The sequence below is a fragment of the Apodemus sylvaticus genome, chromosome 10, assembly GCF_947179515.1.
Source record: "Apodemus sylvaticus chromosome 10, mApoSyl1.1, whole genome shotgun sequence".
NCBI lineage: Eukaryota > Metazoa > Chordata > Mammalia > Rodentia > Muridae > Apodemus > Apodemus sylvaticus.
In genome coordinates, this window is record NC_067481.1 from 57,653,399 (window position 1) to 57,676,515 (window position 23,117).

Consider the following 23,117-nt stretch of genomic DNA (forward strand, 5'->3'; position numbering starts at 1 on the left):
ACTTCAGCGAGTGTCACCATAGAACATTTCAAAACATTTCTGTCTGTTGCTTGGGTTTTTCCTGTAACAAGAATTTATTTATTTATTTATTTAATTTATTTATTTATAGAAAGGCTATTGTTATGTAGCCGATCTGGTATTCCTACCTAAACATCCTGAGTTCTGGGACTATAGGTTTATGCCACCATCTGGTGGAGAGAATTTGTTTTTAAAAATTTATTATTATTATTACTACTACTACTATTGTTATTGTTGTTGTTGTTGTTATATGCTGAAGATATTTGGTTTCATCAAAAGAAGGTTTTTCTGAATCCTAACTTCTGGGTATAAACATTTTTGTTCTTGTTAGGTTTAACTCATAATGTATTTGGTATTCATTTTTGTCAAAGCCATGAGACAGGAGTTCAACTTTATTTTTCCCCTTTGGAGTCTTAATTCATGAAAGAGGGACACCATTCTTGAGTATCTCTCACATCCTTGAAATGATACTATGGCGACAACAGCAACAACAGAGACAGGGGTCTTGTTCTCATGTGTCTTATGTTTCAATGGACAGACACAGACTATAAACGAACACTTAACATATTGATTTGTGTGTGTGCATGTTGCTTAGTGAAGCCAAGGTTTTGCAATTGCTAGGCGAGTATCCTGCCACGGAGCCACAGCCCAGTCCAAGATTCTACTTTTTAAAATTAAATGTTTAGTTGAGAATAGGTAGGTTCTTATGCTGGAGAATGGCTACTTTTGATTGTTGTGGGAAGTCCTCTTTGAAAGCTTGACATTAGAGAAGAGGACAGAGATGGCCTGCAGATGCCTGAATGTCAGGTAGGAACATTCATGGGACAGGATATAATGGCTGAGCATCCTAACTTCTTCATGTTACTTCTCCGACAGGAAAACAGGGGGACCATGAACCTAGGCAGACTTTTCTCTATCCAGTTCTGTCTGCTGTGTGCTGAACCCTATTCTTTGGCAATAGTTTCCTGAGTGGCCTAAATGTTCAAACTTCTCAGCCTTCATGGGAACTTAAGTGGCAATCTTTAGAAAAATCTTTTGACTTTCAACTGGCACATAAAAATTGTACGTATGTGGCTGGAGAGATGGCTCAGTGGTTAAAAGCACTGACTGCTTTTCCAAAGGTCATGAGTTCAAATTCCAGCAACCACATGGTGGCTCACACCATCTGGAATGATGCCCTCTTCTGGTGTGTCTGAAGACAGCTACAGTGTACCCATACATAAAATGAATAAATCTTTAAAAAAATTGTATATATGTGTGAAGATATAATTTGATATTCTAATTCATGTACACAGTGTGACCAGATCAGAGGGATGGGTACATCTATCACTCAAACATCTGCAATTTGTTTGTATTGTGTACATTCAAAATCTTTTAGAGCAGCTGTTTAGAACTACACAACTAATTGTTGCCATAGTGACCATACAGTACATTAGCAGCTTTTCCCTTAGCCTGATTGCTCCCTGGTATTCATGAGCCATTGTCTTACCTGCCCTACCTTCCCAGGCTCTGGAAATCACTGTTTTCCACTTTGCCTTCTACTCATAAGTGAGAACACTTGGTATTACTTGAGTAATAATCAATATTTTTGTTTGTATTAAAGTTTAATATTTGTATGTGTGCAGACATGTGTATGTGCACTCTCTGCATGAATGTATGTGTACCATATGCCTAATGCCCGTGGAGGTCAGAAAGTTCTTCTGGAACTTGAGATATGGATGGTTGTGAGCCACTGTATGGGTGCTGGCAACTGAACTCAGATCCTCTGCAACAGACTTTCTGCCTGCCTGTCTGTCTGTCTGTCTGTCTGTCTGTCTGTCTTTTGAGATGACTTCTCATGTGTCCCAGGCTGGCATCAGTCTTATCTTGTAGCTGAGGATGTCCTTGAGCTCTTGATCTGCCTACCTTCACTTTCCAAGTATTGGGATTACCGGTGTACACCACCGGCAAGACTGTTGAATGGCAATCATAAAGTAGTTATATTGGAGGCAGTTGTACATCTTACCCTCCCCCCTCTCTTTCTCCTTCCCTCCTTTCCTTCTTCCTTTTCTGAAGCTGAGACTTGCTATGTAGCCCAGGCTGGCCTTGAACTCACGGTCCTCCTTCAGTAGCATCTAGAATTACAGGTGTGTACCATCATTCCTGACCTGATATAATTTTTAAACAATAAATCTCAACCGGGCTTTTATTGTTTTGAGTGACAATGTCTCCCATAGGTGTATTCCCTGGCAAGCGCTTACTTGTACAATTATCCTATTTTACTAATTAAAGACAAAACAATTGGGACTTATTACATTATCTTACAGATGCAGAGCGCTTAAGATGAAATACACCTGGCTATAAGTTCGCACCGTGGCCACACTCTGCACCCCACAGCATTGTTTAGAATAAATTACTTATTTAATCTTTTCCTTTTCCTCAAGGTCAATGTATTCTTCAAAAAATAGGAGCTGATAGCAACATGAGTAATTGCAGCCCAAGTTTGTAAACCATGGGTCATTGCTGTAAAAAGTTCATTCTGAAGCCACTAAAAAACAGATTCAAAAGCTGTGCAAGTAAAACGATGTTATAGGCCAGGCATGATCACACACACCTCCAATTTCAGCCTTCATGAGGCCAAAGCAGGAGGATGACTATGAGTTCGAGGCCAGTGAATTTTCAGGACAGCCAGGCCTATACTGACAGACTCCACCTCAAGACAACAGACAGTATAAAACCGACTTACAAACACTTCTAAAATGTCTAATTTTGACAAATACAAATTCTTGTATATCTAACAGAATAAACCATTTGTGAAATGCAGTTGTCAAACGGGATTATGCACTGTTTTCTAAGACTTTGCAACCTAGCAAAATACATCAAAAAGCAACCAACCCTAGCAGCCTTTCAGAGACTCAGCGGGAGCTGATGGGGTTACCTCTGTGGGGTGAGTGAGACAGAGCTGGCGATGGAGAAGTGGGGGTTGGGAGCCTTTCCAGTTATCCAGAAAAGGCAGAGTGGAGGCTTGCAGGCGAGAGAGAAGCCAGCAGGGGCAAAGGACAACGGAGGATGGGCTGAGACAGCAACTCCGTTAGGTCAGAGCTGTCTTTATTTGGGTTTATAAAGGTTGGTAACTAGGGCCTGAGGTTCTGGGATGTAGCCACATGTACACGTGGGGCAAAGTGGCAATAATAAAAAATTTCTGAATGGGTCAAATGCACAATTGAACCCCAAGCCAAACGTGATGAATGCAAGATATTGCCAATGATTGCTGCCTGAAACATGTCTGCTCAGGACCGAGAGTATGTTAAAGGTTGCAGCGATTTTAATTAGACATAGAAAGTTTTCTACTCTTATAGAAACAAAATGGAGACAATATTTTTAAGATTTTCCTATAATTCCTTACCCAGCATGTATGTTTGGATTGTTTTGTGTCAAAATGTTTGAATTTAAAGTTGCTGATTCAGTTGCTGCCTTGAGTTTTATATATAAAAAAGTTACACGAATTATGGCTTGGTATTAGGACAGAATTTCTTAGAGTTTCTGAAATGGCTTTATATATGCTTTTGTCATGTGGCATTATGTGATTATATGAAGTGACATCTCATCGCTGATGATTATAAAATCAAAATATTGATAACTATGAAAACTCTGTGCGCCATGCAATGTCAAATATTCAGTACAAATGAATCACGGGGAGGGGATGGAGAGCAGCTACACAGTGAAGATCAGATTTCCTCAACTACCCAGAGCTAAATAGCAGTGGTGATTTATAATGGTGCAAATCTACCTAATGCTATTGAATGTCTACTTTAAAATGAATAGCATGGTGAGTTTCGTGAAAAATGTGTTTCAGGTATGTGAAAACCTCGTCACTCTCACACAGTCAGAGCTGGGGACTACTCAGGGCCTCTGGCAAGGCAGTGGCTTAGGGAAGATGTTGAATGTTGAGGACACTATCACAAAGAACAGTCTCCTTGGTCATTTTCCCCTCATCAAGCCACTTTCCCTTGTACTGCTGGGTTTTCTCTCTCCTTTGGCTGGGCCAGCAGATGTCCAGAGCACAACTCAAGGCCACACTGTTGTCTCTATCTTCCTGGATGACAGGTTGCAGCTGGCCAACTCCCTTTGTGCTCAGAAACCCAGATTGTTCAGGATCTTGCTCCAGTCTTCCTGCTTTCCAAGCTAGCATCCCTTCTGAGATAGCAAAGATCTCTTTATCAGAAGATTGTGCTCAGTCTGGCAGTCTGTCCTGCCATCATGTGGTCCCTATTCTCTTATGAGGACAGAAAAATCCAACCATAACTTCACTTGCCAGCCATTTTTCAATCACTAATTTTCTTTCTTTCTTTCTTTCTTTCTTTCTTTCTTTCTTTCTTTCTTTCTTTCTTTCTTTCTTTCTTTCTTTCTTTCTTTCTTTCTTTCTTCCTTCCTTCCTTCCTCTCTCTCTCTCTCTCTCTCTCTCTCCCTCCCTTCCTCCCTCCCCCTCCCTCTCTTCCTTCCTTCCTTTCTTTTTGTCTTCCTTTCTCTTCCTTCCTTCCTTTCTTCCTTTCTCTCTCTCTCCCTTCCTCTCCTTCCCTCCCTCCATTCCTCCCTCCCTCCCTCTCTCCCTTTCTCCCCCCCTTTCTTTCTTTTGACTTATTTATTTGTTCACTTTACATCCCATTGACAGTCCCCTCCCAGTGCCACCTTCACAAACCCTTTCTCCCATTACCTTCTTCTTTTTCTTCCCAGAGAAGGGTACACTATAGGTACCAACCTGCCCAGGCATATCAAGCCTCAACAGGACTAAGTACATCCTCTCCCACTAAGGCCAGGCAAGGAAGCCCAGCTAGGAAATAGGGATCCAAAGGCAGGCAACAGAGTCTGAGACAGGCTCCACTCTATTACCAGACCCACACCGAGATCATGCTGAACATTTGCTACAATCACTATTTCTTCCTCAAGCCTTTGCTACCCATTCATTGATCTTCTGGACTTTTGTCTCTGATATGCTTAATTTCTACAGCTTTGTTGGATGCTAAATAGCTAGGGTGAATCAAAAAAATGGTAGCTCAGTTGATCTATCCAAGGGTTTATTTTTATTTACCTCCTCAGTTCCACACCATTAGGTCTCTCTCTGTGAGTCTGTGAATTTTACATGAAAGAGAGTCTCCCTAACTCTCTTTGGTGTCTTAGTTGGGCTTTTCCTACTGTGAAAAGACACTGTGACCAAGATAACTCTTATAAGGACAGCATTTAGTTGGGCCTGGCCTATAGCTTTAGAGGTTCAGTCCATTACCATCAAGGTGGGAGCATGGCAGCATCCAGGCAGGCATGGTGCAGGAAGAGCTGAGATCGTTACACCTTTATCTGAAGGCTGCTAGGAGAAGACTGGCTTCCAGGCAGCTAGGACAAGGAACTTGAAGCCCACACCCACAGTGACACACCAACTCCAACAAGTCCTCAACTCCAAATAGTGCCAACTTCCTAGGCCAAGCATATGCAAACTATCACAGTCAGAAGAGCATGATCAGGGTGGGGTTGGAATTATCTGTGAATGACCATTTTATATTTGTAGTATATCTAGATTCTGTCTGTTTAGCATTGATAAAAATGAATAAACCTTCCAAGAAAGAATATAAGAAAGGAAGCCTTGGAGCCTTTTGATAGTCTAGGAATTTTAACTAGAAGCAAGGAGCAGGGACATGTAGAAGAGTTCTTCTTTTATGCTTGACCTCTTTGTTCCTTATCTTGAATGGGGATTGTTCTATGTATATCCACATACTGACACTCTGAAAAAGAGGGACCTTTCTGAAACATAGTTGTACTTGCCAGAGGAAAGCTGAGGAAGATATGTATATATAGCTTAGGGTTTAGACCCATAGTAATTGTGGGAGCTAATCTGGGGCAGTTTCTCTATAGATGGGATCAACAAGACAGATTGGATAAGATGTGACAATAAGTTTAAGATACTATACAAAAGTTCCCATAAGTTCCCATTCCAGCCTTAGCCTTTAATTTATGCACTACAATTTTACTCTTTTTTCTTTTTTCCTTTTCTTTTCTTCCTTCCTTCCTCTTCCTTCCTTCCTTTCCCTTTCTTTCTTTATCTTCCTTCCTTCCTTCCTTCCTTCCTTCCTTCCTTCCTTCCTTCCTTCCTTCCTTCCTTCCTTCCTTCTTTCTTTCTTTCTTTCTTTCTTTCTTTCTTTCTTTCTTTCTTTCTTTCTTTCTTTCTTTCTTTCTAGGTTTATTGATTTTTATCAATGCTAAAAAGACAGATTCTAGATTAAACTCAAGGCAAAAAATACATGCATTAATTTTATTTCTTTCTGACCCAGAAAGGGAGAATTTCTGGAACTAGGTGAAAGACTTTATGCAGCTTTCTTTCCATGCATCAGAAGGCCAAATTGCTAAGGAGTCCTTCCTGAAGGTGACTTCTTGGCTCCTTCTCCCAAAGTCCAAGCCGCATAGCTCTCAGGTTTCTAATAGAGGCTGAACATCCCTGAGTTTAGCCCAGCCACCTCACACAATAGGAATTCAATGCATGCTGCAGAGCCTGCCTTGCTTAATGCATTCAGCTCTTTGGCCTATGGGAGCTAATACCCTTTTGGGAAATGCTGTCATTTAAGCTGAAATGTGGAGGAAGGGGAGGTTTGGGAGGGAATGTAGACTCATGCCATGTAACCCCCTATCTCCAACCACTTAATAACTTGGCTAAATGCCACAATCAATACAGAACCATCAGCCAGGCTCCAGCCCCTTGATGCCTCCCCAATTAATCAACAAGATTTAGTAAGCCACCAGTTGGAATCTATGTCACTTAAAAAGTGTGGGTTCCTGGACCAGTCCTACAGAGACTGAATAATTCCTCCTGGGCACTTTGATTAGCTTCCATTTGGAGAGCAGTAGCCTATTGACAGAGGCCCAGCTGGTAGACCTTCCACTGTATGCCTAGGACGCACAGGCACTTAGCAAAGGAACCACTCATGTCTACATTTTTCTCATCCAACATCACTTTTCCATCAATTAATAGCACATTCTCCTGTGGACCCACACTTAAGAGAACTGTCAGATGTGAGAAGCTTATGGTACTCATACTTTGGCATTTATCATCTCACAGGTTCATTACTACTTTAATTTTCTAAGTAGTTATGTTTAGGCCTCAATTTTCAGAAGGAAAGTGAAGTAAGGTAAGGATGACCTTTCTCTCAATTGGAGCCAAGCTGTGCCTTAGTCTGTGACCTCACCAACCCAGGAAACTATCCACAGTGGCAGGAGTCAGGAAGGAGTTTGTGGGCTCCAGGGAAGGGAGCTATAGTCAGCTGTAGACACCCACCTCTAAGGCCTCAACACGTTCAGTTCTCTATTAATACTCGCCTAGAGTCTTTCACAGCCACTCTGATCTCTTTAGCCTTATTATATCCACTGATATCAAAACCCTGTATTCACAGGTTATGGGGAGTCTGGCAGATAAGGTGCATCTTAACCCCACTTTCTCTCACCACTCACCCCCAACTCCAGACCATCATTTGCTATGACCTCTGGAATTTCAGATTCTTTCCTTGCAAAATCTCTGTTCTCAGCCTCTTCTCTGGACACCCAATTTCTTCCTGCACTAAAGAGGACCTTGCCTGAGGGGGCTATTACCTGTTCTGGAATTTGTCAGCTCTGATCTTCTTGTTTCGATTTATTTGGTCTTTCATGGGCACTAATGACATTTCCAGCAACTCTATTTCACATAGCTCTGACCACCACTTTCTACCCTATGACTCTGCATTTTACATGCAACTCTAGCGATACTCAGGCTGACAGGAACATCATTCTGTATGCCAATCTAATCCTGTCCTTGCCTATAGCATCTCATCATAGCTTTCCATGGAAGCCAGATGGAGGAAAGTAAGCAAAACGGCCGATTTGTGTGTTTCAACTTCCGGCTTCCAATGCAAAGCCATCAGCAGGACACCCTTGTACCCCTCATTTGTTTATTCTGCTTCTCTGGCTGAGGCGGCAGTGCTCCCCACACCTCAAATAAAAACAAGCAAGCACACCTTGCCTGGCATGCCATGCGAGTCCCCTTCCCTGCTGTGTTTTACAGTATCATTTCCCCTCCCATAACATGGTGGGGTTTACTCCAGCTGGAAGAACAAAGCCTTCAATGGGCTCTATTTTTCCCACGGTCTCTTATCTCCTTTCTCCCTTTGGATTCAGCAAGGGCCTGACAAGCTCATTTTAAGAGGGAAGACTGGAGCAAATGCTGAACTAAAGCTGGTTAAAGAGAGAAGCTAGCGTCATTGAATGTAGCCCCTCTTTCAAGGTGTTTGCTTTGGAGAATTCAGCAGACTCAGCACACCGACAGGTTAGTGGGTTTAAATTTAGTGAATTACAGTCACAGGGAAAGAACCTGGAGAAAGCAGGTTACCATTTAGCGATGCTCATTAGAACTTTGCATGCTCAACATTTGCCCCAGAGGACAAATACAGTGAGACAGAGAGCATTGTTTCTACCAAGAGTTCTGGCCCAAATGGAAGAGAGAGAGGTGAATTGAGTGGGCTGAGCAGTCTCAGGGATTAGTCACTGACAAGCAGACAGTGGCTTTGACTTATCTTCTTCTGTCCTGACCAAACAGCTACTAAATCCAAATCACAGAGACAGCTTTTTCTCAGGTCCTCTCACTAGACATGAAGGTAACCTTAGGAATGTGGTGAATTGAGAACACATATCTGTCTGTAAGGGGCAGACAATCTCTCTCCTCCAAGTCAGTGCTTCTGTCCCTGGTCTACACATGTTCTCCTTAGTGAGTTGTCTAGAGATATCAATTTTAAAGATACTGATAAGGAAAACTCTTCAGAAATGTTGCATACCACAAGATGCAACTGTCAGCCAAGTTCAATCCATAGGCAAATGTCTTCCCAAGCCTGCTGTTATCCTTGAGCCAGAGAATTCCCAGGATGATACCTTCCCGGCTCCTCAGCTCTGCATGCCTACCTAGAATCCCCCAGAACCCCAGGACACAATTATGTCATGCTGGTACACACCATAAATCCTAGTACTCAAGAGGCAGCTCTGTGAGGTCCTTTAGTCTACAAAGACATTTCCAGGACATCCAGAGCTGTGTAGTGAGATCCTGTGTCACAAAACAAAACACAAGGACACTCCAACAAATCCAAGTTTCTGACAAACTATACCTGCATTTGATCTTTGATCTGTATGACCAGGTACACACATGTACACATAGCCTGCACATGCATGTGTTTTAACAAAGAGAACAGAACACTTGCTACTTTTCATAACTAACAGCCTGAGGTCCTTTACCTAAGGAAGTGAAAGCAGATTTATAGTGATTTTTTTTCCAGAAGACAGAGACTTGAGCTCCCGAGAGACTCACCCTGGCTCCTGTGAGCTTTGGGGTGTCTAGGAGCAGGGACAGAGAGAAAGGGAGATTATATGGTGTTGATGACCTTGTGGAGAAGAAGGTCACTCTCTAAATAGAATCTCCATATAGTTGGAGGCTAGCCTTTGGGACTTCACCTGGCTCTCCTCAGTGGTAGGTATATCACAGAGATTCAAAAGACATTGTATGGATAGAAGAAAGGATGCAAGGAAGAAAAGAAGAAAATATGAAGGTGGGAAAGAGCTACATAGATAGAGTGGGGTATTTATGGGGGCTGGTCCTGCATGTGGGTCCTTGAGAGGTATATGACAAAGCCTATTGCTTTTTGGTACGGGGCAGGGTGGTGGTGGTAGAAACTAGGTCAGTCTCTTTGCAATATTTACAAAGGGAAACTTGAATAGAATTATTATTATTATTATTATTCACTGACTGACAATTAGGCAGGATCTTTTTTTTTTCTTCTTAAACATCTAAAGCTTTCCCCCCTATCTGGAGAGAAACAGTTTCCCCTTTGTGACCATTTCTGTTGTGAGCCAAAGAAATCATTCAAGAGAAACATGAAATATTTCTTTGAGAATGACCATATAATTTTAAGTCGGAAATGACTACATTAAGGTTTTATTTAATATTGTGCCTGCTTTGGAAGTGGGAAAAGGGCAGAACGGCTGATGTGTGGCCACCCTGAAGAGTAGAATGTGCCTCAGAGCTGACTCTCCTTTTATTGCATTGGATGTTGACTCTAAGAGCTGCCTCAGCGCCCTGAATTTGATGTGACTGGACTAAATGAATAGAAGGAATCTATTTCCCTGGCTTCTGTACTTGAAGCATAGTGTAGAGGGGGCATTCCTTTTTCATCTCACCGTGGATACAAACCAGAAGCATTGATTGTGTGATGTATGAACAAGTAAGTTTCATCCCTTCTATCTGGAGAAAGAGACTCCCATCATGCTCTAGAAAGGAGTGCATTTAGTTTTTGTTTTTCCTTTTATCTCTGTGAACCCTGTAACAGGCTGTGTCTACTGTGTATCCAATGACTCTTTGGGGACATCCTCCATGTTCCCCATATTATGTGACAAGTGTTTCCTGGGGAGACATGATTCATCACACATGTCTACTCACATCAGAAAGGGGGCCAAAGAGAGACTAATGTATCGATTGTACCAGTGTCCAATCTAGTAAAGCAATGATTTATTTATTTATTTATTTATTTATTTATTTATTTATTTATTTATTTAATATAAGTGCACTGTAGCTGTCTTTAGAGAAACCAGACGAATGCACTGGATCCTCTTACAGATGGTTGTGAGACACCATGTGGTTGCTGGGAATTGAACTCGGGACCTCTGGAAGAGTGGTCAGTGCTCTTAAACACTATGAGGAATTGTTTACAAGGAACAGCGCTGACTCAAAAGCATCTGTATCCCCAGAAAGCCCAACCCAGCATGGTTAAGGAACCTTGCAACCTTGAAGCTCCTGGCTTGCAGACAGTTTGACTATCCAAATTTCTCTTTTCCTTCTGGTCAGGGGGTTCTCAAGAATCTTCTAAGTTTCCAACTCCCTAAAATGTGACTTTTAAAAAACATCCTTAGGTTCTCTAACCTCTTCTTATTTCCTGGAGGAATACTTTCCATTATGGATGGAAAGCTTCAGAAAATACCGTGTAACACCCCCAGAGTGGTCTTCCTCTAAGCCCACCACAGTGAACATACTGCTTGCTATACAAGAGACTGGTTTCTTCTTCTTGCAGGCAGAAAGTGTTCACCCTCTTTCCATCACTGCTGCTTCACATCCTGAGGAAGTGTGTTTGGCCTATCTGTCTGCTCAGATGGGAACTTGGCCTGTGTTGCTTGGGTTCCTGCTTGCCTTTCTTTTGGATTTCTCTTGTGTTGACTCTTATCTCTTCCATGTATGCAATGCCTGTCCTCTCTCCAGCCACAGTGTGTGTGATCAGGTAACCAGTCTCCAGGCTAAGCTGGGAAACCATTTCCTGGGAATGTGAGGGTGATCATTTGAATGCAAGCACTAGGCTGCTTTTCCCCACAGGATGAGTGTTATGGATTCCAACTTGAGTTTTGTTTCAGTCGATTATAGCCTTGAAAGAGAAGAGGTATAAGCATTGTAGGTAATTTTTGGGGGGGGCTACTTTATTGGGTTCTTTTACCCACTGCCCTTCTCTGCTCCAATCCCTTCCAACTTCCAAAACCTAGGTAGGTAAGAAGGAAGGTTAGAGGTGAACGGGGGCATAGATCTCTTTAGACTTCCTGATGATTGAGTTCCTAAGGGGAAGTCCAGTCTCCATCAACAGGATATCTCCAATCAGCAAACATCACTCTTACAATCCAGCAATAGCAAAAGTGGCAAATGCAATATCAGGAACCAGCATTGGGGTGGTGGTGGTGGGGACAGCAGCAGCCTCGAGGAGCAGCTGCTGCCATTGTGCCTTCTCTAGACTTTCACATTTAAACTCTCTCAACATTCCCCAGAATTCCAAATGCAAACTATCTGCAGCTGGCAAAATCATGCCCATGTCAGACTATGAGACAAACCATAGTTAGCTGTTGTGGACAATCAGAAGTAGCCCTATATCCCACACTTGGGATTAAAGCTAAAACATATTCACACAAAATAACTGGGTTTTTAAAAGAAACCAAAGTTCTCACTACAAATCATAGGTGCACTGAAAGTCTAGTCAGTCTTCAGGGTGCTCACAGCCTGGGATTATAAACAGGTAGTGATTACCTATAACAAGAGGTAGCATTTAATTCATGGCTATTTTATTAGCTAACCAGGACTTAGAATATATAATGTGAGGTCACATAATTCAGAGAAAAAAAACCCAATATGTTTTTCTTCATATGAATCTAGCAAGTAATGGAGGTACATAAGTATATATGTAAATGAACATATACATGGATAACAGTATAACATGAAGAAAGGAGAAGGAAGGCAACATATAAGGGGATGCACAAGGACAGAACACAGGGAGTGGACATGCTTTATGAAAGAGGATATAAGGTTAATTGTTTTTCCAATTCTAAATCTGTCGTGGATTTTTCATTTTGGTGGTGGGTACATACATAAAAAATACATTGAATGGTGAAAGTGAAAAATTTGATGTGAACCATAGAAAGTATGTTCAAGAGAGCAGAAAGCCGGGAGACACAGTTCAGTATACGAGGAGCATCAGGATGCATGGGAAGGTTCCTGGGAAATATTGAGGGACTACTCGCATTTTAAGCCAGCCAGGGATTTGGGTATATGTCTAGTTCTTGAGTCATCTCAACTCACTACCACTCCTTTCGAACATTCCCATTTCCATGTTCAATCTTACGGTTAGCCATATTCTGATAGCAGGACTCATTGGTGCTGGGTAGGTGGGGACCTTCAGAGCCTCTGGGCTGGTTATCTTTTTGTCAATTTGATATAAGCTCGAGCCATTTGGGAAGAGGGAACTTTAATAGAGAGATTGGCTCTATTAGGTTCGTCATCAGCCAAACCTGAAGGGATATTACCTTAACTAATAATTGACATGGGAGAGCACAGCCCACTTTGATGGTGCCGCCCTGAGCAAGTGATACTGGACCATTAAAAAAAAAAAGCAAGTTGAGCAAGCCATGAGGAGCAAGCCAGTAAATTGCACTCCTCATCAGTTTCTGCCTCCAGGTTCTTGCCTTGAGTTCCTGCCCTTACTTCCCTCAGTGTTCGACTATGCCGTAAGCCAAAGAAACCCTTTCTCGTCAAGTTTCTTTTTGGTGATGGTGTTTATCACAGCAACAGAAATACTAACTATGACAACCTCTAAGAAACAGTTGGCTCAACATATCTCTGTTTTTATATATGTGGTGAGCAATGACTCTTTCTCCCTCCCATCAAGGCGGTCCATTTTGTACTCTTTCTAGCCAATGCTCATCAGAGGCAGGCAGGGAGATTTTTAGACACTACAGTAGCTCTTTGCTCCCCTCTGCCTCTATACTAGAATCCATGTGATGGAACATTGACATTTTTTAAAAGCTCCCCCAGGAGTTTCTAATGGATGGTCAGAATTGTAAACTACTGAACCAGGCAAACTCAAACCCCATGAATCATTAACCTTTACCAAGTTAAACAACAGACCTTCTGCAAAGGGAAAATCCTCTTAATTTGGAAGGGTTGTCAATAGTGTTAGAGAGAGAGAGTGATTTTTTTTCCTCATGGAATTTTCCAGCTGTGAGATAAACCAATGGCTTCTTTGTGGCTTGGATAAACTCAAGGAGGGCTAGGAAAATGCCCAGGCTTGTTTTCTGGGCTCCCATAAACCTCTGGCTACATGGCAGGTGCTCCCCCAATAAGGACAGTGCATATATACAAAGAGCACAGGGTGGAGACTTCAGCACACTTTGGGAGCTAAAGTCCAAGGAGACTAGAATCAGTTCACATCATTCTGGAGAGCCCACTGGAGCCAGTATTCTAGGTAGCCTGGTTCCAGATTCTGTATTTGTTCACATGCCTTCATCTGGTCAGATGTAGATGGTGGTGGTATGCTTGGAGCTGAGAATTTGTGTGCTATACTAGGAGGTGATTTTGAGGTTCATCATTATACATTACAACTTAACTAGTTTGAAACACCTACGAACCACAGAGTCATTCTCTGTAAATGGGCTGGACCCCACCTGCACTCTACGGACATGAATCCCTACTCATGCTCACACAAGACTCTGCAGACCTGTGAACACTTGTCCAGGTGACCACTGGATCTCAGGGGGTGCCCTTAAGCCTTCACAGGTCAGCTGATAAATGCATTGTTTTCCTGGCTATACCAGCCTTTCTCATCTACCAATTTTCTGCCTTTTCAACAACCAAATGAGCTTTGTCCTACATTCAACCCAGGCTGTAATTCATCACATCCAATCATGCTCCCTCCCCTTTGCTTTTTGCACAGACAAAGGATGCAACAGGGAGGTCATTAAACACTTTTCTAGGGGTGAACTACACAGAAAAGCTGTGTGTAGCAGTAATGCACTCCAAGAATTTAAGGAAATTTGCTATGCTTGATCTCGCTGCTGTGAAGCCAAATGTGCCACTTTTTACAAAGTAATACACAGAAAGTATTTTCAGCACACATATCCCCTAATATTCCCCGCTGCTCCTAACCATGGAAACTGAGTTTCCTGCTTTAGTTCATGTTTTTCTCAATAAGAGGAAATGTATGGATAATTTCTGTCCCTTTTTCCTGTTTATGAAATCTCAACATCATCCCCAGAATGTGCTCTGGTGGTTGTCTCCCACAGTTTAGTGTTTCAGCCTATTATCATATGTATTATCTACATTTCATATATAAACACTTGAAAACTGTACAATAAGCGATTGGCATATGTGAAGCCATGAAGCATATGGGTTTTACTTATGTGTGCCAATGCAAGTAAGTAAATGTCTGTATATATGTACATGTACAAGGGTTATACACATAAATAGTCATATACCACAAACACAAACATATTCCCAGAGTCATACATACATATGTGCATGTGTGTACATACATACATACATAAGAATATGCATATGCACATGTACATACATACATTGTGATCCAGTTTCCTCTGACCTGAAACAGTTCATTCTGGGGGTAAGGCACATTAAGACTCTGAAATTTCTAAAAGAAGGCTCTCATTGGTTTACCTAGTTGGACTTTGGTGGTATCCTTACATCGGTCTGTCATTCTATTACCACTAGACAAGAGAGGATGGAGAGGATGTTTGATGGAGACAGCCAGCCAGCACTGAGAATATAGACAGAGGGCTTGGGTAAATGCCAGTTCAGGATTGGTTCATGAGAGATCAAGATAGTATTACTCCTACTGGAGTTGGGCCATTCACAAAAGTGATTTCTCCATCATTGCCCTTTGATAGAGCCACATGACCACTCATTGCTTCTGGAAACTGCAACTGACTGGGGAAAAAGAAGGGAGTTCATAGAGGAATAAGGCATTGTAAGGCTAAAACTAACCTTGAAAAGAGTTATGGCTTCTGTATTTAATTTTATAACTCACATTGGGAGCTGGGGATTCAGCCTGGTTGGCAAATGTCTACCTAGCATCTGCTGGGCTCTGGGTTTGATCCCAAGCACCACAAGAAGGAGTACTTGTAGTTTTTAAAAAAAAATGAGGCAGGGTAGCACCTAAAGGCTCCTTTCCACAAAAGATGGGGCTCAAATCTCTTGCTTTGCCTTTAGGAGTAGGTGTAGCCCCCTTAGGAACAAAGTGAGGAGTATCTGGGCCCAAGATTCTCAGGTCTAAGCAGGAATGAGTCATTCATGCTACACTATGATTTATGTGTCAGTATAAATCAGTATAAAATGTTTTCTAATCTGTTTTCATTGTCTACTTGCACCTCATGAAAATACTAATGGGATTGTTGCATCTCACACCCTGAGAACTAGGACTCCTTCAGTCTGGTTCAGACACTTCCATTACATGGGCACTGAGTAGCAACAAGGAACACTTCTCTGGCAAGAAAGGAGTGTTGAAGACTGACTGGGAATGGCACAAGAGCCCTGGAACTCACCAAATGGAGACATCCTGGGTTCCAACACAGAGACCAATCAAACACACTATTTTGTTCAGTGTCTGTGTAACTTTTGAACTACAGCCAGAGCCTCTAGTCCAACAGCCGCTTCTATTGTTTTCTGCTTGGAGACTTGAACCCAGAGAAAGGTAGGAGAGAGATTGAATGCATTATGTTTTCTAATTTCCTAAAGAACATTATGAACAGCCAGGGGGAGTCCTACGGAGTTTGGAAGTGTTACAAGCTCCATGATAAGGTAGAGCAGCCCCTAGCAGCCTTTCCTCTCTGCTAGAAATGGTGCGAGGTCGCTGGGCTCTGGTTTTTATCTACTAAGAGGAGCAGAGAACACTCTGCAAATGGATCCTGAGACAGTGGAGTGGAACAGAAACTGCCCTGGGTTTGTAAGAAGAAGATAGGATAAGAGCTCCTGAGCACTGGGTTGGTGTGTGAGCAACACAGGTAGGGAAATGAAACTCAGCATGGCCATCCTTTGTTCCTGAGTGGAGATGGATGACCACATCTCTCCTGACTCAGTTTTCCCATCTGCATAGTTCAAGCCATGTTTGTGAAGCCCCTTTGTGGCAGTCCTCTTTCCTTTAAAGTACACAATATTCTCTGGGGATATAGTCTCAAAGGACTATCTAGGAGATGACACTTGCTTTGTTTTCAGTTTAAAACTCTTCCCAAGAGTTTCCAATAGAATCTGCTCTACTTTAGTCTCCGCTGTTGATATACCTAACAAAAGTTGTGGTTAGTCCTTATCCCTTATTCTTCCTCCTCCCGAAGCATCACCCCCCAATACCAGATTCCTGGAGAGCACTGCTCTTTCCTTTCATGTCACTGAAGAGTCAGATGGGACACACCAATCAAGCCCAGGTATCTGTTTTTGACTTGCATGCTCGCACATCTAATCTGCTACTCCTTTCAGGTAACATTTGCCTATTAACAGCAATTTCCAGAACATTGATCTGAACATCTAATCTCAAGAAGGATTTGATAGTGCTTGAAGATTCATTGATTAGACAAAAGAGTGGGAGGGCAGTGTCAGGCACTAATATTATGAATCTGAGTCTGAGTTATTCAAGCAGGATGACGATATTGGTATATAAGGGATTTATTGGCAGAATCATATTCTTTCAAAGGAATATTTATTATTCAAACGAACCAAAACATTCGTTATTATTGATAACGTCCCAATAAACCCGATTCCTTTCTTTGAGACAGACATGTTATTTTGACATGCGATTTTTCTGACCTTTCTCTATACAGTTGTTACAATTTGAATGTGAAATGTCTCCTTCAGACTCGTGAGTTTTAGTGTTTGGTTCTTAGCTGGCAGTGGTATGTTGGGAAGCTGTGGAACCTTTGTATGTTGAGCTGTAATTTGGGTATCAGCTCTCTCCTGGACAGGTTTGAACTAGGTGCTCTCTCCCTGAATTTATCTGGAAGTGCTAGTGATTCCAGGCTTCTGTGTATACCACTGGATCACAGACAGTGTTTGTATCACTTTGTGGGAGTTGTGCTGCTGCTGCTGCTGCTGCTGCTGCTGCTGCTGCTGCTGCTGCTGCTGGAAGGCCAGCTTTCCAGCTTGGTCCTCTTCCATGACTGACAGTTTTGTGATACCATCACTCTCACCATAGGATGACACAGGTGGAAGAAGTAGGTCACCTGAGGGTGAATCTTGAGGATTTATAGCTTGGCCATACTTCTATCCTGCTCCCTGGTCTCTAATTTTCCAAGTATGGGCAACATCCTGCAGCTACAGCTGCTAGCCACTATTGTCTTCATGCCTCCCTGTCATGATGTACTGTGCTGTCTTGAACCATAAGACAAAATAAAACCTTTCTCTTTTAATTTTAATCTTTTAGGAATGTGGTCAAATCAATGGAAAAAGTAACTAATACAATACCTGAGAGTTTTGACCAGTCTCCCAACAAAACAAGTTATTTTTTAACAGTTCTTCTTCATGGCTGAGTAGGAATCTACAGTAAGGATCTAACAAAATTCATTTACATGTTGCCTCCCATTTACTTTCCTTAGTTTTGCCTTTGAAAATAATACTTCAAGGAGTGTCTTTTTACCTGCTTGATTCATGCATATGAAAGTGTTTCTCCAAGCTAAATGTGGAATCCAGTATTTATTATCAATCCTTTGAGATATGTTCCCTCCAAAGTGACAGTGAATAGCTACACAGAGTATTGGTACCTGTGGGGTTTATAAGTGAAGAGTGGAGATATGGATTTCTGTTGATGCTTCCATAAGTTCTCAGAAGGTATGAGAAGATGGGGTAAGAGTAGATAGATGTTCAGAACAAAAGAATAAGTGATTGGTCAAGGTAGAGAAAATAATAATCACGCAAAGGAAGATGGGAGGACAGCTCTATGGATATGAATATGCTTCTCTCTTTCTGATGCTGTAACAAAATCACTGATTCAAGAAGAGAGGTTTGATTAGCTTACAGATTTGGATGTTAGAAGTCCAGGCAGGGTTTGAATCTCAAATGCCCTTGGCTGATGGGGCTGTTTTGGGAGGTCCCAGGGCATTTGGGATACAGATTCTTGATGGCAGTTAGGTCATGAGGGCAAGTCTTAAGGGTATTCCTGGCTCTAATTCTGATCTATGTGCTTTGTTTCCTGTGTGAAGAGTTGGCCACAGGAATCCATCATCATAGACAGAGCCTTAATCCTGCTGAGTGTTCTCTGCAGTGATAGATTGAACTTCCTCAGAAACAGTAAACCAGAATAAACCTTCCTCCCTTGTTTCCATTGGATATGTTGACATAGCAATGCAGAAGGTAAAACAAATACAGCCATCTTATTTGTTTGTTTTTTATTTATTTGTTTGGCTTTTGACAAAAGCTTCATGGCAGATGGAATCACACACCATAAGAAAGTCAGAGAGAGATTTGGAGGCTGGCTAGCTCTTATCACCACTCAGTCCTATAGATCAAGGGCAATGCACCTGATGACCCAATGACCCACATTTAAAAGGCCCATTATCTTTTGGGTGTATGCTCAGGGACCATATAGCTGAGTCCTCACGTAAAACTATTTCCAATTTTTTTGAGAAACTGTCAGATTGAGTTCCAGAGTGGCTGTGCAAGTTTGCATTTCCACTAGCAATGGAGGAGTGTTCCTCTTTCTTCACATCTTGGCCAGCATGTGCTTTTGCTAGAGTTTTTTATCTTAGCCATTCTGGTTGGTTTAAGCTGTAATCTCAGGGTCATTTTGATCTGCATTTCCCTGATGACTAAGGCTGTTGAGCGTTTCTTTTTTTCTTTTTTCTTGAAAAAGTAAGTAACAACATTTTATGATAAAATTGAAAATTTACATGGAAAATATTTCTGACAAAATTGAAAAAATATAAAGAAAAATATGTTAAAATTGACAATTTTCATGGAAAATTAAAGAGTAAAATGGTAGACATGAAGAACATTACTAAATTAATTGAAAAAGGAAGTAGAAACATTTTATGAAAGAATTGAAGATTTATGTGGAAAATATTTCTGATAAAATTGTACAAAAATATAAATAACACGTTAAAATTGAAGATTATCATGGAAAATTACACAGATAAAATGGAAGGCATAAAAATATTTCTAAGTTGATTGAAAGTGGGATTATAAACATTTTCTGATAAAATTGAAGATTTACATGGAAAATATCTCTGATAAAATTGAAGAAATATGTAGAAAAGCATATTAAAATTGACCATTTCATTAAAAATTATACAGATAAAATGGTAGGCATAAAAATATTTCTAAGTTGATTGAAAGTGGAATTAAAAGCATTTTAATTCCTGGCTTCTTGGTGTAAATGGCGCCTGGAAGGCTCCTGTCCCAGCAGCTCCTCTGATTGTATGCTCTGTGCTCTCCTAGCTGTTGAACATTTCTTTAAGTACTTGGCAGCCATTTGAGATTTCTCTGTTGAGAACTCTGTTTAGCTCTGTAACCCATTTTTAAATTGGATTATTTGGATTTTTGGAGTCTAACTTCTTGAGTTCTTTATATATTTTGGATATTAGACCTCTGTTGGATATAGGGTAAGTGAAAATCGTTTTCCAATGTGTAGGCCGTTGTTTTGTCCTATTGACAGATAGTTTCCTTTGCCTTTCATTTTCAAGAGGTCCCATTTGTCAATCACTGATCTTAGAACTTGAGCTATTGGTATTCTGTTCAGAAACATTGTTCCTGGGAATATAACTGAAGGGTGCTCCACCACACAAGGACAGGTGCTCCACTATATTCATAGCAACCTTATTCATAATAGGCAGGAACTGGGAATAGCCCAGATGTCCCTCGACTGAAGAATGGATACAGAAAATAGAATACTATTAAGCTATTAAAAACAAGGTCATCATGAATTTTGCAGGCAAATAGAATGAACTAGAAAATATCATCCTGAGTGAGGTAACCCAGACCCAAAAGGACATATGGTATGTACTCGCTGATAAGTGGATATTATCCAAAAAGTACAGAATAATGATGATAAACCCAAAAGAAGTTAAACAAGAAGGAAGGCCCAAGTTAGGATACTTAAATCCCATGTAGAAGGGGGAGCAAAATAGTCATGGGAGGCAGAGATCTGGGTGGGAAAGGGGAGGGTGAGGGAAATAGGGAGCAGGATCAGGTATGGGGAGAGCAGGAGGGAGGCTCAGAGGGCCAGAAGAATGAATGGAAATAAGTAGCTACCAAGAGTGGGGCTGGGGGTGGGATGGGGTAAGGGGAATCTCTAGGAAGTCTCAGAGACCTAGGATGGGGGAGGCTCCCAGGACTCAGTGTGGGTTACCTTAGTCAAAATGCCCAATAGTAGGTATATGGAACCTGAAGAGACCACTTCCAGTCACCAGACAGAACCTCCAATGGAAGGGTGGGGACACCACCCCACCTACAAAACTTTTGACCCAAAATTTCTCCTGTCTGAAAGAAATGCAGTGATAAAAGTAAAGCAGAGACTGAAGGAATGGCTGTCCAGTTACTGGTTCAACTTGGGATCTAGCCCATGAATGGGCACCAACCCCTAACACTATTACTGGTGCTATATTGTGCTTGCAGACAGGAGCCTAGCATGGTTGTCCTCTGAGAGGCTCTACCTAGCATCTAACTGAGACAGATGCAGAGACCCAAAGCCAAGCATTGGACTGGGGTCAAGAACCGCTATGGAAGAGAAAGGGTTGGCAACCTCACAGGAAGGCCAACAGTGTCAACTAACCTGGACCCCTCAGATCTTCCAGATACTGAGCCACCATCCAAAGAGCATACATGTGCTAGACTAAGGCTGTGGCACACATGTAGCAGAGGGCTACCTTGTCTGGTTTTAGTAGGAGAGGATGCACCTAATCCTGTAGAGACTTGATGCCCCAGGGTGGGGGATACACTGTGGAGGGGGGCACCCTCTCAGAGGCCAAGGAGAGGGGGCATGGGGAAGACCTCTGTGATGGGGGACTCAGAGAGGGGTAACATTTGAGATGTAAATAAATAAAATAATTAATTAATAAAAAACAAAACAACAACAAAACCAACCAACCAACCAACCAACCAACCAACCAACCAACCAACCAACCAAATAAATGCACATTATCTCTAAATACTATCTTCCTGGGGACCATGCCTTTAGTACATGGAGTTTTGAAAGACAATCACATTCAACCTATAGTACTTGCCCATGTCAGTTTACTGAGCATGAAGGAGTTGCCAGGATCTGGAACTTAAATTGCTAAAAGTGGATAAGCAACAGGCAAATCTAGATGAATTAGTTCATCTAGAACTAGTGAGTGCATCAGACTAAAGGATGAGGGATACTATCCCCAAATCAAGTGACTTGGAAGCAGTTGGAAAATGTGCAGACTTTCCAAATCTTTGTTAGCAAAGTTTTGTTAGGCTCTTTGATAGGAAGTGTTTAAGGCTCCATGTAATGTCTAAAGGTCTATACTAGATTTTAAGCTACAGCAAATGACTGGTGCTAACTTAGGTAACAGTGAATGTCTGGTAAAAAAGCCACAGAAGGGGATCACGCTGGAAAGCTGGCTTTCCAGCACCAGATTTGTAGCAGAAGTACAGCTTTCATGATGTATGAGCATGAGCATGAGCATGAGCACGAACATGAGAATGAGCATGTTCATGAGCATGAACATGAGCATGAGCATGAGCATGAGCATGAGAATGTTCATGAGCATGAGAATGTTCATGAGCATGAGCATGTTCATGAGCATGAGCACCATGGTCAAATGGTACACTCAGAAGACTAGATCAACAGCACTCAGTGACTTCATAGACGTGAGGCAGGGGTTAGCGAGCACTGAATGAAGCTGTTCAATAATTGTCCAGGAGACAATGGGTACCCAAGTCCCACAACAGCCTAATGAGTCCAGGAAGACAGAGGAGACCTTTGAGAAGAAACTGAGGGACTTGAGGAAGTAAAAGTTTGTGATAACAGCAAATATCAACTAAATTCCATTGTCAGCTATTTCTAATGGCTGGTGTTCATGCCACAAGTTTCACATATGTGTGGATATAGTCAGTGCATAGGAGGTACTTAGCACAAGCTTATTGGATCTATATGAGGATTAATACTCCAAACACTTCAAATGGATTAACACTTTCACTTAGTAGAAGTTCTTGCTATTCAACTGTATAAGTTCTTGTGATCATACAAACCAGGCAACATAGCCCATGAAAATCTAGTCTTTGTCCTTACATGGAGACTGATCCTATGAAAGAGCATATTAAATATCTTTATATCTCTATATCTCTATATCTCTCTATCTCTCTATCTCTCTCTCTCTGGGTACCAGGCAAGTTCCAGGGTTAGTGAGGCCCACTAGTCAGAACATGCTGACTCATTCCTCTTATGACCATGGTTTCCTTTTTTGTCAGCTCTGGGGATCTGAACTTGGCTCCCAATGCTTGTCCAATAGATAGATCAGTAGATAGAGAGATAGAGAGGTAGATAAAGGGTTTTTTTTGTCACTGAATTCTTCCAAGATTGTCTTAAAGAATATGTTGTTGGATAAAGACAATTTTAGATTCTGTAAAGAATTTTCTCTGTATAGATATACAGAAGTAGGTTTTTGTGTATGTTGTTTTGTGTGTGGTATATGTGATTGTTAGGATGAATGTTAGCACATGTGTACGCATGTACAGGTGTATGAAGAAGCCATGGGTTTATATTGGGTATGTTTCCTTGATTCATTTTGAATATATATAATCA